The sequence below is a fragment of the Apteryx rowi genome, unplaced genomic scaffold, assembly GCF_003343035.1.
Source record: "Apteryx rowi isolate R43461 unplaced genomic scaffold, aptRow1 scaffold_109, whole genome shotgun sequence".
NCBI lineage: Eukaryota > Metazoa > Chordata > Aves > Apterygiformes > Apterygidae > Apteryx > Apteryx rowi.
The window spans coordinates 11,965-25,928 of NW_020447297.1; the positions used below are offsets into that span (position 1 = coordinate 11,965).

At 47.5% G+C, this 13,964-nt stretch overlaps 1 pseudogene; it reads right to left on the reverse strand.

The window, feature by feature from the left end:
• LOC112969161 overlaps positions 1-2,578 on the reverse strand; it is a 14,238-nt pseudogene extending 11,660 nt beyond the window's left edge.
• Positions 2,579-13,964: the final 11,386 nt, after the last annotated feature.

Here is a 13,964-nt window from a genome sequence, read left to right on the forward strand (position 1 = left end):
ACCTTTCCAGGGATGGAGGTGAGGCTGACTGGCCTGTAGTTCCCTGGGTCCTCCTTCTTGCCCTTTTTGAAGACTGGGGTGACACTGGCTTTCTTCCATTGGCTCCCTTCATCCCATCCCAGCTCCCCCATCCCGCCCCGGCTCCCCTCAGCCCACCCGGGCCTGCTGGCAGGAGCTGCCTGCTGCTGGCTCCCCACAGCTGCCCTAACCCCCGCCGCCTCCTGCGGCCCCGGCGCAGCAGGTTCCCCCAGGTGCTCCCACTGCGGGGTCCCGGCTGTGCCCGGCGGAGGGGCGCAGTCCCGGCTCCCCCGGCAGCTGCGGTGGGGGCCAGAAGCCACCGGCAGGGCCTGCCCTGCCCCGGGCTCTGCCCTGGACGGCACCAGTGGCCCGGGGCTGTGCGGGTGCAGAGCAGGAGCGTGGGGTCCGCGGGGGCCTGGCGTCCAGCGAGCCGAGAGGCTGCCGAGCCCAAAGCGGATTTCCAGGTCCCCCGGTCGTGCGGCAAAGCTCAGGTCTTTCTCTGTTGGCTCGAGTCTCTTTCCCTTGCAGCCCCTCTTACCAGAGCCCTGCCCAGGCTGGTAACACCTTTTACTGTTGGTTTGTTTGTTTTTAATCTCCGTAATCTCTTTTTTTATCATCCAAATAGCAGCTGCTGGGAGCCACTTTGCACAAAAGTGCCGCTCCGCTGCACAAAAACCTGCTCCTAACAGCTCTCTTCTACCGCCACACTGCCAAACACCCCGCAGCCGGCCACGCACTGCGCTTCATGAGCGGGATGGAGAAGTGGGAAATGCTGCCAAGGTGCCGTGGAGCTGCTTTCTCTCAAATGGCGATGCCTGGCAGTTTCATACGACCATGGTAAATCCACCCGTCCTCTGCAAAACTGCCCTGGTGCACTGAGCCCGGCAGGCCTGGCTCTGAGTGTTATTTATCCTGTAAATTCCAAGTATGCAATATAGCTGCACTTGCTCCAACCGGTGTGCCGGCCTGCCTTCCGGGTAGCTTAGTCAGCTGTTACTTGACTAACAAAAGGTGAGTTGTCAATTCAGAGTGATGACAATGTCTTTGACTCCCGTCGCGTGAAAAGACTTGCCTCAGCCTATAGTTTCCGTAATTCAGCATCGGACACTGAGGATCACACCTCCCCTTACTCAGTCTGGATTACTCACTGAATTGTCCCTGAGGATCTTCTTTTTTTTTTTTTTTTTCATTTAACTGCTCTCATAATAAGAGGAAATGCAGAAAACTGCTTGGCTCCCTCGCAGAGGTCTCTAGCCACATCCTCCCCTTGTGTAACTCCACTGGTTCTCTTGGGGTGTGGGAGGATGGAGAAGGGGTTAATATACTACTGCAGAGCTGGTGATGATTTGGGCACTGAAGTTAATGAAAGTGAAGTGCTGCAGCTCGCCTAAGCATCTGAATTGCTGGAGTCATTGCCTTTGGTGGGGCCGCACTCTGACTATTAGATGCTCATCAGAGATTGTGGTACCCAAACCCCACTAAGCGGGGAGTCCTGGTTTTATTTCCAACTCTTCCAGGCCAGCAGGTCCTTTGCATGCAATCTGCATTTGCTGGCTAAGGGAAGTGATGATGATTTCCCATGTGACTCACATGACACATAATCTCCTGATTCCCGTTCTGTGTTACAAGGGCTCCTTTTCTTGGCTCACCAGACTGCAACCCTCTATAAGAACCAGTGACTCATCTCAGAGGGCTCATGTTTGGTGAAGGAAAAGCAGAGGCAAAACTTTGGCTAGCACCCAGGGAAAACACTGTTAACTTGCAATACACATGGTATAGGAACAAACATCTCCCTTTATCATATCAAAAATGAAGGGGTTTTATGAATCCAGTTTACAAATCTTCCCTGTTTACTTTGGCCTTCATTTGGAGAAGGACAAACTATGCAGTTGGCTTCTCTTTTGTTTGCAGTCAGGTTCCCCCCGCCACAATATCTTGCTTGACATTAAGCTGGGCCAAGTCTTGCAGTAATGACATCCTCTTCTAGCTTAGTCATAGCTGCTAGACAGCCACCCACTTGCATTGCAACTTAAAGAGATCTTATTTAATGTGCGTGCAAGCCCTACCGGCTGAAAAGGGCTGAGGGTGTACTTCCCATTGGCAAGGGAGGTTGGTTTCCACCAAACAGAACCCCCAGCAATAAACAGAAGAGAGAAGATTTGAAACTCTCAGCATGCCAAGGGTGTAACGAAAGCAGGGGAAAAGCAAATGAGCCTAGGCCAGCTTTCTGTGTTGTGTAGATATAAAGGATGCAAGGTGTACAATATTGCTGTAATTCATACTACAGTGGTGGCAAGATGAATAGTTTGCTCAGGCCCACGACGCTGGGCCTCCTTACTCCCAGCGCAGTACCTTCCTGTTACGTCACTGGAGGTTAGTTTTATTTCCTTTGACCTTCCGCAAGAGAATACAAATCCCGCTGCATGCTCAAACCAGTGCTTTCTAATATAGTGCTGCTTGCTGCCACTCTCTAGCTCACCCAGATAATAAAGGCTTGTATTTGGCCCACTTCACTGTTTTTTTTACTTATACAGTTGTTTCTCTTTCTTAGATTCTTCATGTAAATGTTCTCAAGCCCTGCTTTTGTGAGCCCTTATGAAATCATGCTCTGAAAATGTGTGTATTGGGAGTGTTTAGGAAAAGCAGTAGTGAGGAGTACTTTGTTCCAAAATTAGAAATCAGGAGAACTGGCATTGTGAACTGTGGACTCCAGGCTCTCCTTGCCTGGATTTTCCATTCAGACAAGCACAGTCAATGAGAACAAAAGCTTTTTTTTTTTCCACTGACACCTGCCTCTTTACTCCAAGAAGGTGTTCCAGCTTTCCATTCTCCCTGTAAAAAGCAGAACATCTTTGCCAACAGGGCTGGTGACACTAAGTTGCATTGCGATACCCTTGCAGCGTGAATCCTGTTCTGTGGCAAGGACCACTCTGCAAGAATGATTCTGTTCCCACAGCAGACAAAAGAAAAATTCCTCTAGACAAGCAACAAAATAAACACTATGGAGAAAAATTTAATCAGGTTGGTCCCAGGCTATCCCAAGGGACTGGAGAAATGCTCTCTGATTTTCAGATTTGCCCTCTATTACACAGACTTGAAAATTATAGATGGGACTGCAATCTCACATTAAGCCATAGTTCAGACATCACTGTGGCATCAGCCTATGCTTGTGGCATCAGCCTATGCTTCTGCCTTGCTCTTTCTCCTGATGTTCAGTCTGATACTAATTAATCTGACTGGGATTAGAGTCCAGATCAGCTTTTCACTTCAGCTGGCCCACTGGCCTGCCCTCTTTGTAGAGAGGACAGAAGAGGAGCCGTTCGGTGCTGACAGCTCTCCAGGGCTTTCCCACAATCCTGCCATGGGCCCACAAACACAGGCAAATTCTCCTGCAACTTGCCTAGAAAAACATCCTGGAGCAGTACAAGCGCATTCAGGGATGTGTCAGGATGAATCAACACCTAAAAATATGTACAGATGAGTGCAGCACCAGTAAGGGTGCTGTACATCTTCCTCGCCCTGGCCAGGCTGACTGAGTGACTTAGCTCTGGGCATCAACATCTCAGGCCAATTGTAAGGAACACATCCTGTGTGAGGCCCACTGTAGAGTTTGGACGTAGTGTGCGTAGGACTGAAGGTAACACTGAAGAGAAGTAGAGAAGTGGTTCAGCCTCTGGAAATGCTGTTAACAGGACATTTCCAGGTAGCATGTCAGTTCTAATATTAGCATTTGAAAAGTAGGGGGAAAAAAAGAGAAAATTAAGAGACCTTATCACAGACTATAAATATATTTATCAGGAAAAAGGTTTAATAGCAACAGGCTCGTAAGTCTTGGATGAGAAAAGTTTCAGAGAGATACAGTAATCAGAGCTCAAGCAGGAGCAAATCAGACCAGGAACAAGATGTAAACATTTGCCAGAGTGGGTGATAAAGCATAGACTCAAATGGTAGAGTAGACTCTGGCCTGAATTCAGACTGAAAATTCATTTTCGCCTGAACCTCAGCAAGGTCCTAGACGTATGATATTTTCTGCATTTCTGTGGGATATCCTGAATTTCTTACTGGCCTCCCAGTCTCTCAGGGAGCAGCTGCAATGCACAGATGAAGGTTCAGCCTTGCAGACCTCAGGGAACAAAACATCCTGCCAAACACACTTCAGTGAAGTTATGCAGGGGACTTCAGATAAAATGCACTGGATAGCCATGGACTATCCAGAGCCCGGGAAAACTCGGACCAGGCTAGCCAATACCTAGCAGTTGCTTCTTGCAATGCAATCCCTTTGTTTCTCAGAGACAACCTCATGGGACACGAGGTCTTGGACTGACCCCAACTCCAAGTCAATAATCATTTAGCTGTACTCTTCCTGTAGCTGCTTTAGGTGTCCTTTTTCATTCATTAAAGCCATTTGACATCTCTTTGTTTATTCCTGGAGTTGAGTGTTAGAGTCAAAAATGTCTGTTGTACCCATCTTGGGTAACACGGTCATAGAATTACACTTCATCATTCCTGCAGCAAGCTCTCCATTTATGGCTGACCCAGAACAAACCTGTTAGAAAAACAGCCAGTCTTGTGAAGGAGGAACTGGAGGTGGGCCAAGTGTCCTTCTTTCTCTTTGCTCTGCTCTGCTTTGCTCTGCTCACCTCCTCATCTTCACCCTGCCTTTTTGATGCTAGCTTGTTGTGACTGAAGATCAACAGCATGCTCACAAACACCAACATTTTTGCTTTCCTATCCAGAAACAGGCTGCAATGAAGCATGGAGGCAAGAGAAGGCAGAAGTCTTCTTCAGTAGTGACAGTGTCCTGTTGAACATGAACAACGTTTAAGACAGTGGATACAGCAGCAAGTCCACTTGTGTGCTGAATAGCACTGCAAATAGTAAGATAGAAAGCAGCTGTCACACATGGGCTGTGTATTCTTTTGTGTATTTTTGATTATGTTAAAGGCTCACACCTGATGATCTTCCCCCAAGACAAGAAAGCTTTTGTCCATTGGAAAGTCTGCCTCCAGCATTGCTGTCCATTGCATCACTGATCTCAATCTTTGTCATGTCATCCATCAACGTCCACTTTTACAAGCATCTGTGACCAACTTCATTCTCGATGCATAGCAGCATCTCCATTCAGATGGTGTTTCAACTGATTAAAGTAACAAAATTGGCCTGAATAATCTCTTTTTTTTCATTTTGGAAGCAAGCTCCAACTGTTGCGTCTTTTAATTCTCCACGAGAATGACGCTTTTGCATTTAGTTTGTCATCCATGACAAGACTGACATCATTATTTGATGTTTCACTGAGTGTCCCTCTGAGCGCTCTATAAAACTCTTGAATCATGTCATCTTTAGCTGTTACCATAAAAGCATAAACCCTCTATGGTCAACATGTAGAGCAGCATTGCTCAAGGACAGATTGTAATGATTCTATTACCTGTCCTGCTGTGTCCAAGCATATGCTCTAATGCTTCCTTGGGTGCAACAAGTGCAATCTCATTTCCTTGGATGTGAGCAGCATGGTGATACCAGCATGAAATACCCCTTTCTTTTCATGCCTATCTGAGATTCCACCTAGATCTATCTTTCAACTTTTTGAACCACTGATAACAATGTCAACCTGCCCTTGATATTGAAACCTCCCATTCCATGGACAATGCTCTGGTGTTTTGACTGCAGAAATCCTGGCATTCTTTTCCATGCTGGAAGCAGAAACACACAGCACCTCTCAAAGAGTTCAGTTCACTGCCTGCATAAATGCAACCACTCTTCTTATTGGCCAGAGACTCTTCCCCAGTGTCACCTGTCATGCTTTTTGGTTTGGAGAGGTCTTGCCATCAGGTAGGCATGGGGGTTGTCTGACCCTGGTTCTGCCATGATTACTCTTGTAGCAAAACATACAGACAGGTTGCTCTTTGTAGTTCAGTTTGTGACCACTATTCATTAAATCTGTCATTTCCTCTTCTGCCTTTCAGYGGCATTTCCTCCATCAGGAACCTAATGACCTTCTGCAAGCTCTCATCTACCTACAATGACTGGACTTATCTGAGGTTTACCAAGTGGCTTTAAATACTGTTTAACATCTAATGTCAGCTACTGCTTATGGCCGTCATATGGGCTCACAACACACTTGCCTGACTTATGCTATGCCCTCAAAATACTAGAAAAAAAATCTACCTTGATAAAGTATCAGACAAGCATAACTGCAACTGAAGTGGCATAGTATCAGTGAAGTATAATCAATATGAATGTAATTCAACATGGCTGCAATAGAGCTAACCAAAGATTTGCTTCAACACACAGTTGACTAGAAAGCTCAGTTCAAAAAGGCTTTTAAAGCAAAAAAGGAATCATGTTTTTGTGGTCACAACTAGGCCTTGGAGCATCATGTTTTTGCTGTATTCCAATCTGTGCTTCCTGTGTTCTTGGGACAGGTCATTTCAACCCTCTACCTCAATTGCTTCTGCTGTAAAATGTATGTAATGTCACTTCTTTATTGCACAGGACATTTTGAGTGTTGCCTTCCTTYGTATTAGAGACCTATCCCTAACTAATAGAGGTGCAGAATATTTTGGACAATAACATTTACAGAAAAATACAGTCAGATCATCTTAGACATTTAAAAACACAGATCCAAATGTTACTGTCAACTTGTTTTAATCAATAGACACCAGAGCATTTCTGACATACAGGTTGTGATGAAAGGACAAGGACTGCAGCCCGGGTGAGTTCCAGGGTCCATTCAGCTCACCAGTGCATCTAAACCAGAAGTGAGCACTATCTGGGCCAGAAGAAGATGTTAGAGTCTGCTTTTGAGGAATAGCCATCCTATAAAACATTTTATTCTTCACATCCCACTAGATAGAAGTTGGTTCATGTTGGGTTTCATTTTGAGGCAGCAGTAGTTCTGTGTGCAATATTTTGGGGAACCATATGATCACTTCTGCAGGGTAATCATTATCTGGAGAAAATTCCTTTATTAGAAGCCCTGTATAGTTTTCACATCTATTAGAATTTTCTCTTGGAGACAGATCCCAAGGTCATCGTAGTCTTGCAGCCACGTCCTCCTTCCCCTGCGGAAAGTAAGATTCTGTGCTGGAGACAGGAAGAACCAACACTGACCAAGGACATCAAGGGCTGGCCCTTAGGCAGAAGACGCTGGCATCATGATTTGGCCACGTGTTGCTAAGAAGAATGGCAAATGAATGGAAACCAAAAAAAGAGTCAAGAAGAAAGCCTTCACTTTCGCCACTCCTCCTCAAATCATAGTTATTATGGTTCCCACCAAACTATACCTAAAATAGCTTGTGTCTGTTGCTATTTAGCTGTTTAGGTTGAATCTACCAGCTGCATTAACTTGCCCCTATTGTACTATTGCAGTTGGATTGTTGCCATCCTCCCCCCATGGGTTTTCTATAGATCTATATTTCAAAGTTATGGCTCTTGCAAAACTCTGCTGTGACTGTTCAGACAGGCTAAAAAAAAAATTAGTCATATTTCCTCTATTCCTGCTGCTTTACTAGGCTTCCTATTTGCAATCAAATTATTTTTAATTTTGACCATGTTCCTATTGTTTGCCAGGAAGATAATCATCTTATCTCACTGCCAGGATATTTCTCTCCTTTCTCATGTAGTTTCAGATGGATTAAATAAATACCACTTACACAAAGCACACCAAACTGGGCGAAAGGGCATTTCAYAATCACTGGCTGATCTGAAATTTAGGAAATGTCTCCCTTTTGGAAAAAATAAAGGATTGGAAGGACTCAGACATGCCATAATGGCAGCTGTGCCATTACAATGAGCTAATTGTACACACACCGTTAATTTTTAGCCATCTCAGAGTAGCTTTACGGAAACACGTGGGTGAAGTGAAGTTAGTGAGTGACACTAGCTTGTTTGCCTACTAGTGCTGAACAAGGGCCATGGGTGACAACTGACCAAGCTTTGGGTAAAGGAGAGGCCAAAAAATGTCCAAGTGGTCCTGCGGGATCCTTCTGCTCTTCCCTCATCACTGCTTCTTCCCAGGTGGAACAATACGAGCTCCATACAGGGAGCAGCAGCTCCCACGTGTGCCCGACAGGAAAGCTTTTCACAGGAGCRTTCCTGCGCAGCCTTCTCCACCTCCACGTGTCCGGAGATTATCAAAGGGAGCTAAACAGGAGCAGGTCACTTCACTGCATTTTGTGGCCTGATTTTAAGTCATTTTCAAGGGAAGGATTAATGCTCATTAAGACTGAAGGATCAGGCTATCAGTTCAGGCCAACCTGATGGCGGAGGATCAGGCACRCCTCAGCTATTTCCAACTTCTCCAATGTGCCCTCCAGGAGGAACTAGGTTGTTAATGCACCGGCTATGATGGCGCAACGGAAAGTTCTCCGAACAAGTGACACTGCTCAAAACCGACTTGCACTGTTTTGTGTTTTGTAACCTTCACCCAAATACACTTTCCCAGTGCTGGATGCTGAGTGGTTTACCCCCAGCTTCCTAATTATCGAAGTGCTGCTGCTTGTATTTTACCATAGATGAGGAAATGAGGACATATGGCTTTTGTGATAAGAGATTTATGTGAGCTGTCTGTGCAATAGTGCTGCAACTTTCTATACAAGTCCATTTATAAAACAAAACGTGTAAACAGTCAGGTTTTGATTGTTTCTGTGATTTCTTCCCCCTCGTGACAGATGTAAAGGAAAAACTGTAGGTTTCCACTTGATGCATGCAGATAAGTTTATGGTTAATGGGACAGATCCCAGTTGCGGTATATCAGTCTCTACTTCCCCTGATTTCTGTCAGCCAAAATCGAGCTCCGTCCGTCCGTCCGTGTGTGTGTGTGTGTAGAAATACAAAGAAACTCAGGCTCAATGGGTGCATGACAATGACTCATTCTCAGTTTTAAGAGCACAAATATGCCTGAAGGCTTCTGGTAGGAGCTTCTTCATCAAGAATACAGCAAGGAGTACAAAATACTGATTGCAATGGCAGCTGTGATTGTAATGGGTGCCTTTGACTACACCCCAGTAGACTGATTACCTTTCAAATCAGGAGAGGGATTAGAGAATTTAGGGACATATTCCCAGGGAACAAATTCCTAATAAAGTCAGTGGAGACAAAGAACAGAGCAGGCTGGATACATGCAGCTAAACCCTAGTCTGGACCATGCTCTTTCAGTCCTCTTATTCCTTAGACTTTACTAGAGAGGGGCCAATTGTAGGGTGGAGAATCTTGGTTCTGTCCAGGAAACTATCAAGATTTTCTCTGAACTTCCTGGGAACTTGGAATGGAAACCCAGGATACCCCCTGCAATTTTTGGCTTTCTTGCCGTTTCAGCTGTGAATGCCAGAAGGACAATATTTCTTGTGCTATTTCCCACATTGTTTCAGACACCAGATGAGCCCATAAGTATTCTGGGATAGTTCTGACCTTATCTGAGAAGGTCTAAACTGGGTCCGTTTGCAGACAGACATGATAACTCCCCGGGGCTTTCAGCTCCACACCTTTCACCAGGGTGATAGGTAGAGTCACCTTGCAAATATCATTTGGAGGACACAAGATCTAAGCTCCTTGCGTATGTGCAAATGCATCACAGGCAAATGCTCTCCGGTGATGTTTGCTTAACAACCTGTCCAGAAACCAGGCCCTCTGCACTTTCACTTTGTTGCTTTTGGAGCTGTTTTTCCCCTTGTTTGGGCAGAGAAGGCGAGTCATGGAACAAAGACAGCGTGGAAAGTTACATTCAGCCATTAAAGMGAGTGCAACAACTAACAGGAAAAAAATTCATCCATGCAGCTAATCTCACTGTAGTCACACCCAAATTGGATGAATTATGAGCTAAAATCTGAGCCTTTCGATTGATCAAGGCTGCTGGCTGTTGCACGCTGCTGCCTTCCTCTGTGTGTCACACTCAGCCTTCAGTGCTTGTTTTTTAAGATCTGCAAAATCTGCTCTGTCAGCTGGATACGGTTAGGTGGATGGACACAGATACATGCTGCGCTGAAGCTCACAGCCACAGAGAGGGCTGCGACTCTGACCCCATCACACAGCGGCTTTCTAACCCCCAAGATGGGAGGTTACTGTATTCCCACATGGTCCACCTCTTCTCCAGCATGAAGCCTGTGCCATTCACTTCCAAGCGTAGGATTCACCCTTCCTTTTTAAAGTATGGTTGCTGCTGCTGCCACCTACCTTTTACGCCAGAGTGGGTGCTAGAAATATCCTGTTTGCTAAGTCTGGGAAACAGCCCCAGATTTCCTCCTCATCCAGAGGGGGCACAAACCCTGACTTGCGGGGGATTGCGCTAACCCCCGGGGCTGATCGGTCATGTGGCGTGGGAGATGCTACCTGCTGATGGTGGGGAAGAGTTTCCTGCCACAGTGGAGGAAAAATGTCAAAACCCATTGAGCTAGAGAGATCCCGTGTTGCTCTTGCCCACTAGTTCGGGCAGTCATGTAGCAGATCTGAGTGCCTGCTCCTCACGGCGTATCATCATACTTGCCGGGGGGGGGGGTTCATTCTTGTAAAACGGGAGCAGAGGCAGAGATGAAATGCTGCCCCCAAACGTTTGTCCCCAGCACACCTCTGGATGTGTTTAGCCATGTTCTGGGAGCAGCACAAGTCCCTCCGGGAACGCTGACACAGTCATGGGTAGTCTATAGGTCCTGCTCGAGCTTACATATCGGATAGGTCCCAAATCACTCGGCCTCGCAGCAGCGGTTCGAAGCATGCGGGAAATGGGAGAACGTTTAAGTAGAATAAACACGGCTTCTCCCCAGGTGGAATGACCCACACAGACATAGGATGGCTGCAGCCCTTTTTTCCACCCTGAATAATTAGTTTCTTTTCTTTACATTGAGATGGCATCATTCCTTCACAGGTTGCAGACTAAGTATAGCAATGATTTCACCCGCTGCTGATGCACCACCATCTCTATGGGAGAGAAAGCCCGACATGTCTCGCAGCACACAACAGCTTTATGCTGCCGTTTAGACAGGAAGCAAGAAAGGATATTATATCAAACAGAAGGCATGGGAGAATTGCAGGTTAGACGGAGCATACTTAGTCACTTAAGAATTGGGTCGGCTCCCTGGGACCTGCGTTCACTTCCTGCAGGAACCCTAACATAGCCCCAAATAGTAGCAGCTAGGTAAAAGCCAAGTATCTTCCCCTTTTTCTCCCCACAGCAAATACTAATGCTTACGACAGAGAAAGAGAGGCATAAATAGAACAGCCTAGGGCTATGATTTGCAGATTTTGGTCTGTGGATGAGCCGCCAACGTTTCTTAGAGATTGCTACTACCCACTTGTGTCATTAAACTTTTCACCAATGATATGATCTGGATGATATAGTCCTGTATATCCACTGGATACATTTATACCAATAAACTAGGAAGAACCAGAGCACAGGCCTGGGAGTGTCCATACTTTTGATATATGGCATGGTTTCCATCTGGCCACCTAGCACGTTCCCAGCCAATGCCCCGGCACGGCTTGGGAGACTGCACGCACCAAGGTTTTCTGCTGGCAGTTTGGGCACGCCGGTTTGGAAAAGAAGGGAGTTTGGCTGTAAGGATAGAGGGTATGCCCTGCCAGGTGTTTTCAGGGATGGAGAATAGCCCTGTGGCTGTTTTATCCCCGGTACACATGTACCCACAACAACTGCTGTCTGCATCACACTGGTTTTACTATTGCTCTCTGCTGTGTGCTCTCTGCCAGGTTTTCCCCTCTCTCCAGAAGTGTGGCGAGGGTTGCTACAGCACATTTGCACCATGACAACATGAAACTACACACAAAGCCATACGTCTCCATTCATCCTTCTTCCAAGCTTTATAAATGTCTTCAAGAGCTGCTCAGGGAGGCAGAATGTAGGGCCAGATCCTCAGCACACACATCAGCAAAGTGCAGGTGACATCAGTGGAAACACGTTTTACATACCTTGACGATCACTCGTTTGGGTACTGTACACGCTGGAAATGAAATCCCCATTGCTGGATTTCTGGGGCATCAAAGAGGTTCAGGAAAGAGATGCTTGGACAGAGTTTTCCAAAGCAATTGACACTTGCCTAACTGATTGCCATTAAAAACTAGGAGGTTTTAAAGGAGCTGCTTGCCACTTAGTGGCTTAAAAACTTGCACCTGAAGTACGGGGGCTCTATGCCTGGTTCCCAAGGTAAACACATGTGATTTATTTCCTAAACGCATCTGCGGCACAAGAATTCATTACATCCATCCCTGACGGATAGGAGACAAAACGTTTCCAATGTACCAAGTTACCCGAATGTTATTAAAAGCTGCAAGAGCTGGAGGGAAGGTGCAGAGAAAGGCAACCTCCTTCCCAAGGCCAGGTGGCTTAGGATAGACTTACGCCGCTTCCCAAACTGATGAGGCAAGCCGGAGTCAGCGGTTCCTTCCAGCAACAGCTCAGTCCCCCTGGATGCCTCTCCGAAAGCTGCACAAATATTCTGGGGAGGGGGAGGGAGAGAGAAGAGAGTGAAACCTATTCAATTACATCGAGCTCACGCCTGGCCTAGTAAAATCATTTATGGAGTGAGGGAACCCGGAGCGGTTTGGGCTGGAGCCATCTGCTGTTATTTGGTATACAGAATTGGTTTCTATGGATTTTATTAATAGGTCACGCGATCGTATACGGAGATGTGAGATCTGAGTCTCTCAGGAGGGGTCCCTGGCTGGGGTTTCTGTTGCCTTTACAGGCAACGGCTCCAACTTTCTCGCAGCAGCAAGTCCGTAAAAGCTTGAGGGGAATGGCTCTGGGTTTAGGATCCTGTTTTTTTGCTTTCCCCTCCGCAAAAATCTTCAACTGACCTCATCCCCGTTCCTCTCCACAACACGTTTAGTAAATGGGGAAATGATCAGAAAGGTTTTCCTACTTACTTACCCCACCCTCTGCATGGATCCTCTCTCTCTTCCCCACTGGTGTGAGCCATACCTGGTACAAAACCAAGGGCCGGCTCCCATCCRTCTTCGAGGCACAAGGCTTGCGCTGGCCCTCTGTGTGGGGGTGAATCTTGCCTTTAAGCCACTGTGGGCTCTCCCCACGTTAAAGGGACTTGGACACACAGAGGAGGCTTGGGACAGGTGGGTGTAAACCAGAGCAGCCCAGAGGCTGCTCTACCTCCCCCTGGGTTCTGTCCCCCCAAAAGAAGCGAAACCAAACTGAGTGGTCAGAGCAATCCCTTCACCCCATCTTCATGTATCCACTGCAGGGAGAAAGCAAGGCGTTGGAGGAGGCTGCAGGGAGGCAAAGTTTCACCAGCTTCTGCAACATTTCAGCTCATAAATTTGCTTCTCCGGGAGTCAGGTGATATCAACATGTTATATTGCTCATCAGCTCTCTGCTTTTCACCCTTAAACAGGGTGTCTTTGTTCTGGTCCCCCTCTTTCAGAAAGTCCCAGAAGCCGTTGGATGGGAAGTGCACAAGCCACCTTAACAGCGACGGTGCAGTCTCCATCCTTGAATGCAAAGCCACTACCACCACCCGAAAGCCGGGCCAGGATGGGGAGGGGCGTCACAGGGCCAACTCGGGCTGCAGGACTCCCCAGGCTGATCTGGGATGCAGGATGGGGGGGTTGCCCTGCTCCGATCCGGACTGTGGAACCTCCTGGGTCTGATCTGGGCTGCAGGACGCAGATCCCTCCCGTCTGATCTGGGCTGTGGGATCCTCTGGTCCAATCCCGGCTGTGAGACCTCCTGGGTCTGATCTGGGCTGCAGGATGCGGGGTCCCCGAGGCTGATCCAGGCTGCTGGACCCTCAGGGTCTGATCTGGGCTGCAGGATGGGGGGTCCCCCCAGTCCGATCTGGGCTGCGGGACCCCCCAGTCCGATCCGGGCTGTGGGATGAGGGGTCCCCAAGGCTGATGCGGGCTGCGGGACCCCCGGTCCGAGCCGGGCTGCGCGCAGCGGCTCCCCCAGCGGCGGCAGCGGCTCCCCCAGCGGCGGCAGCGGC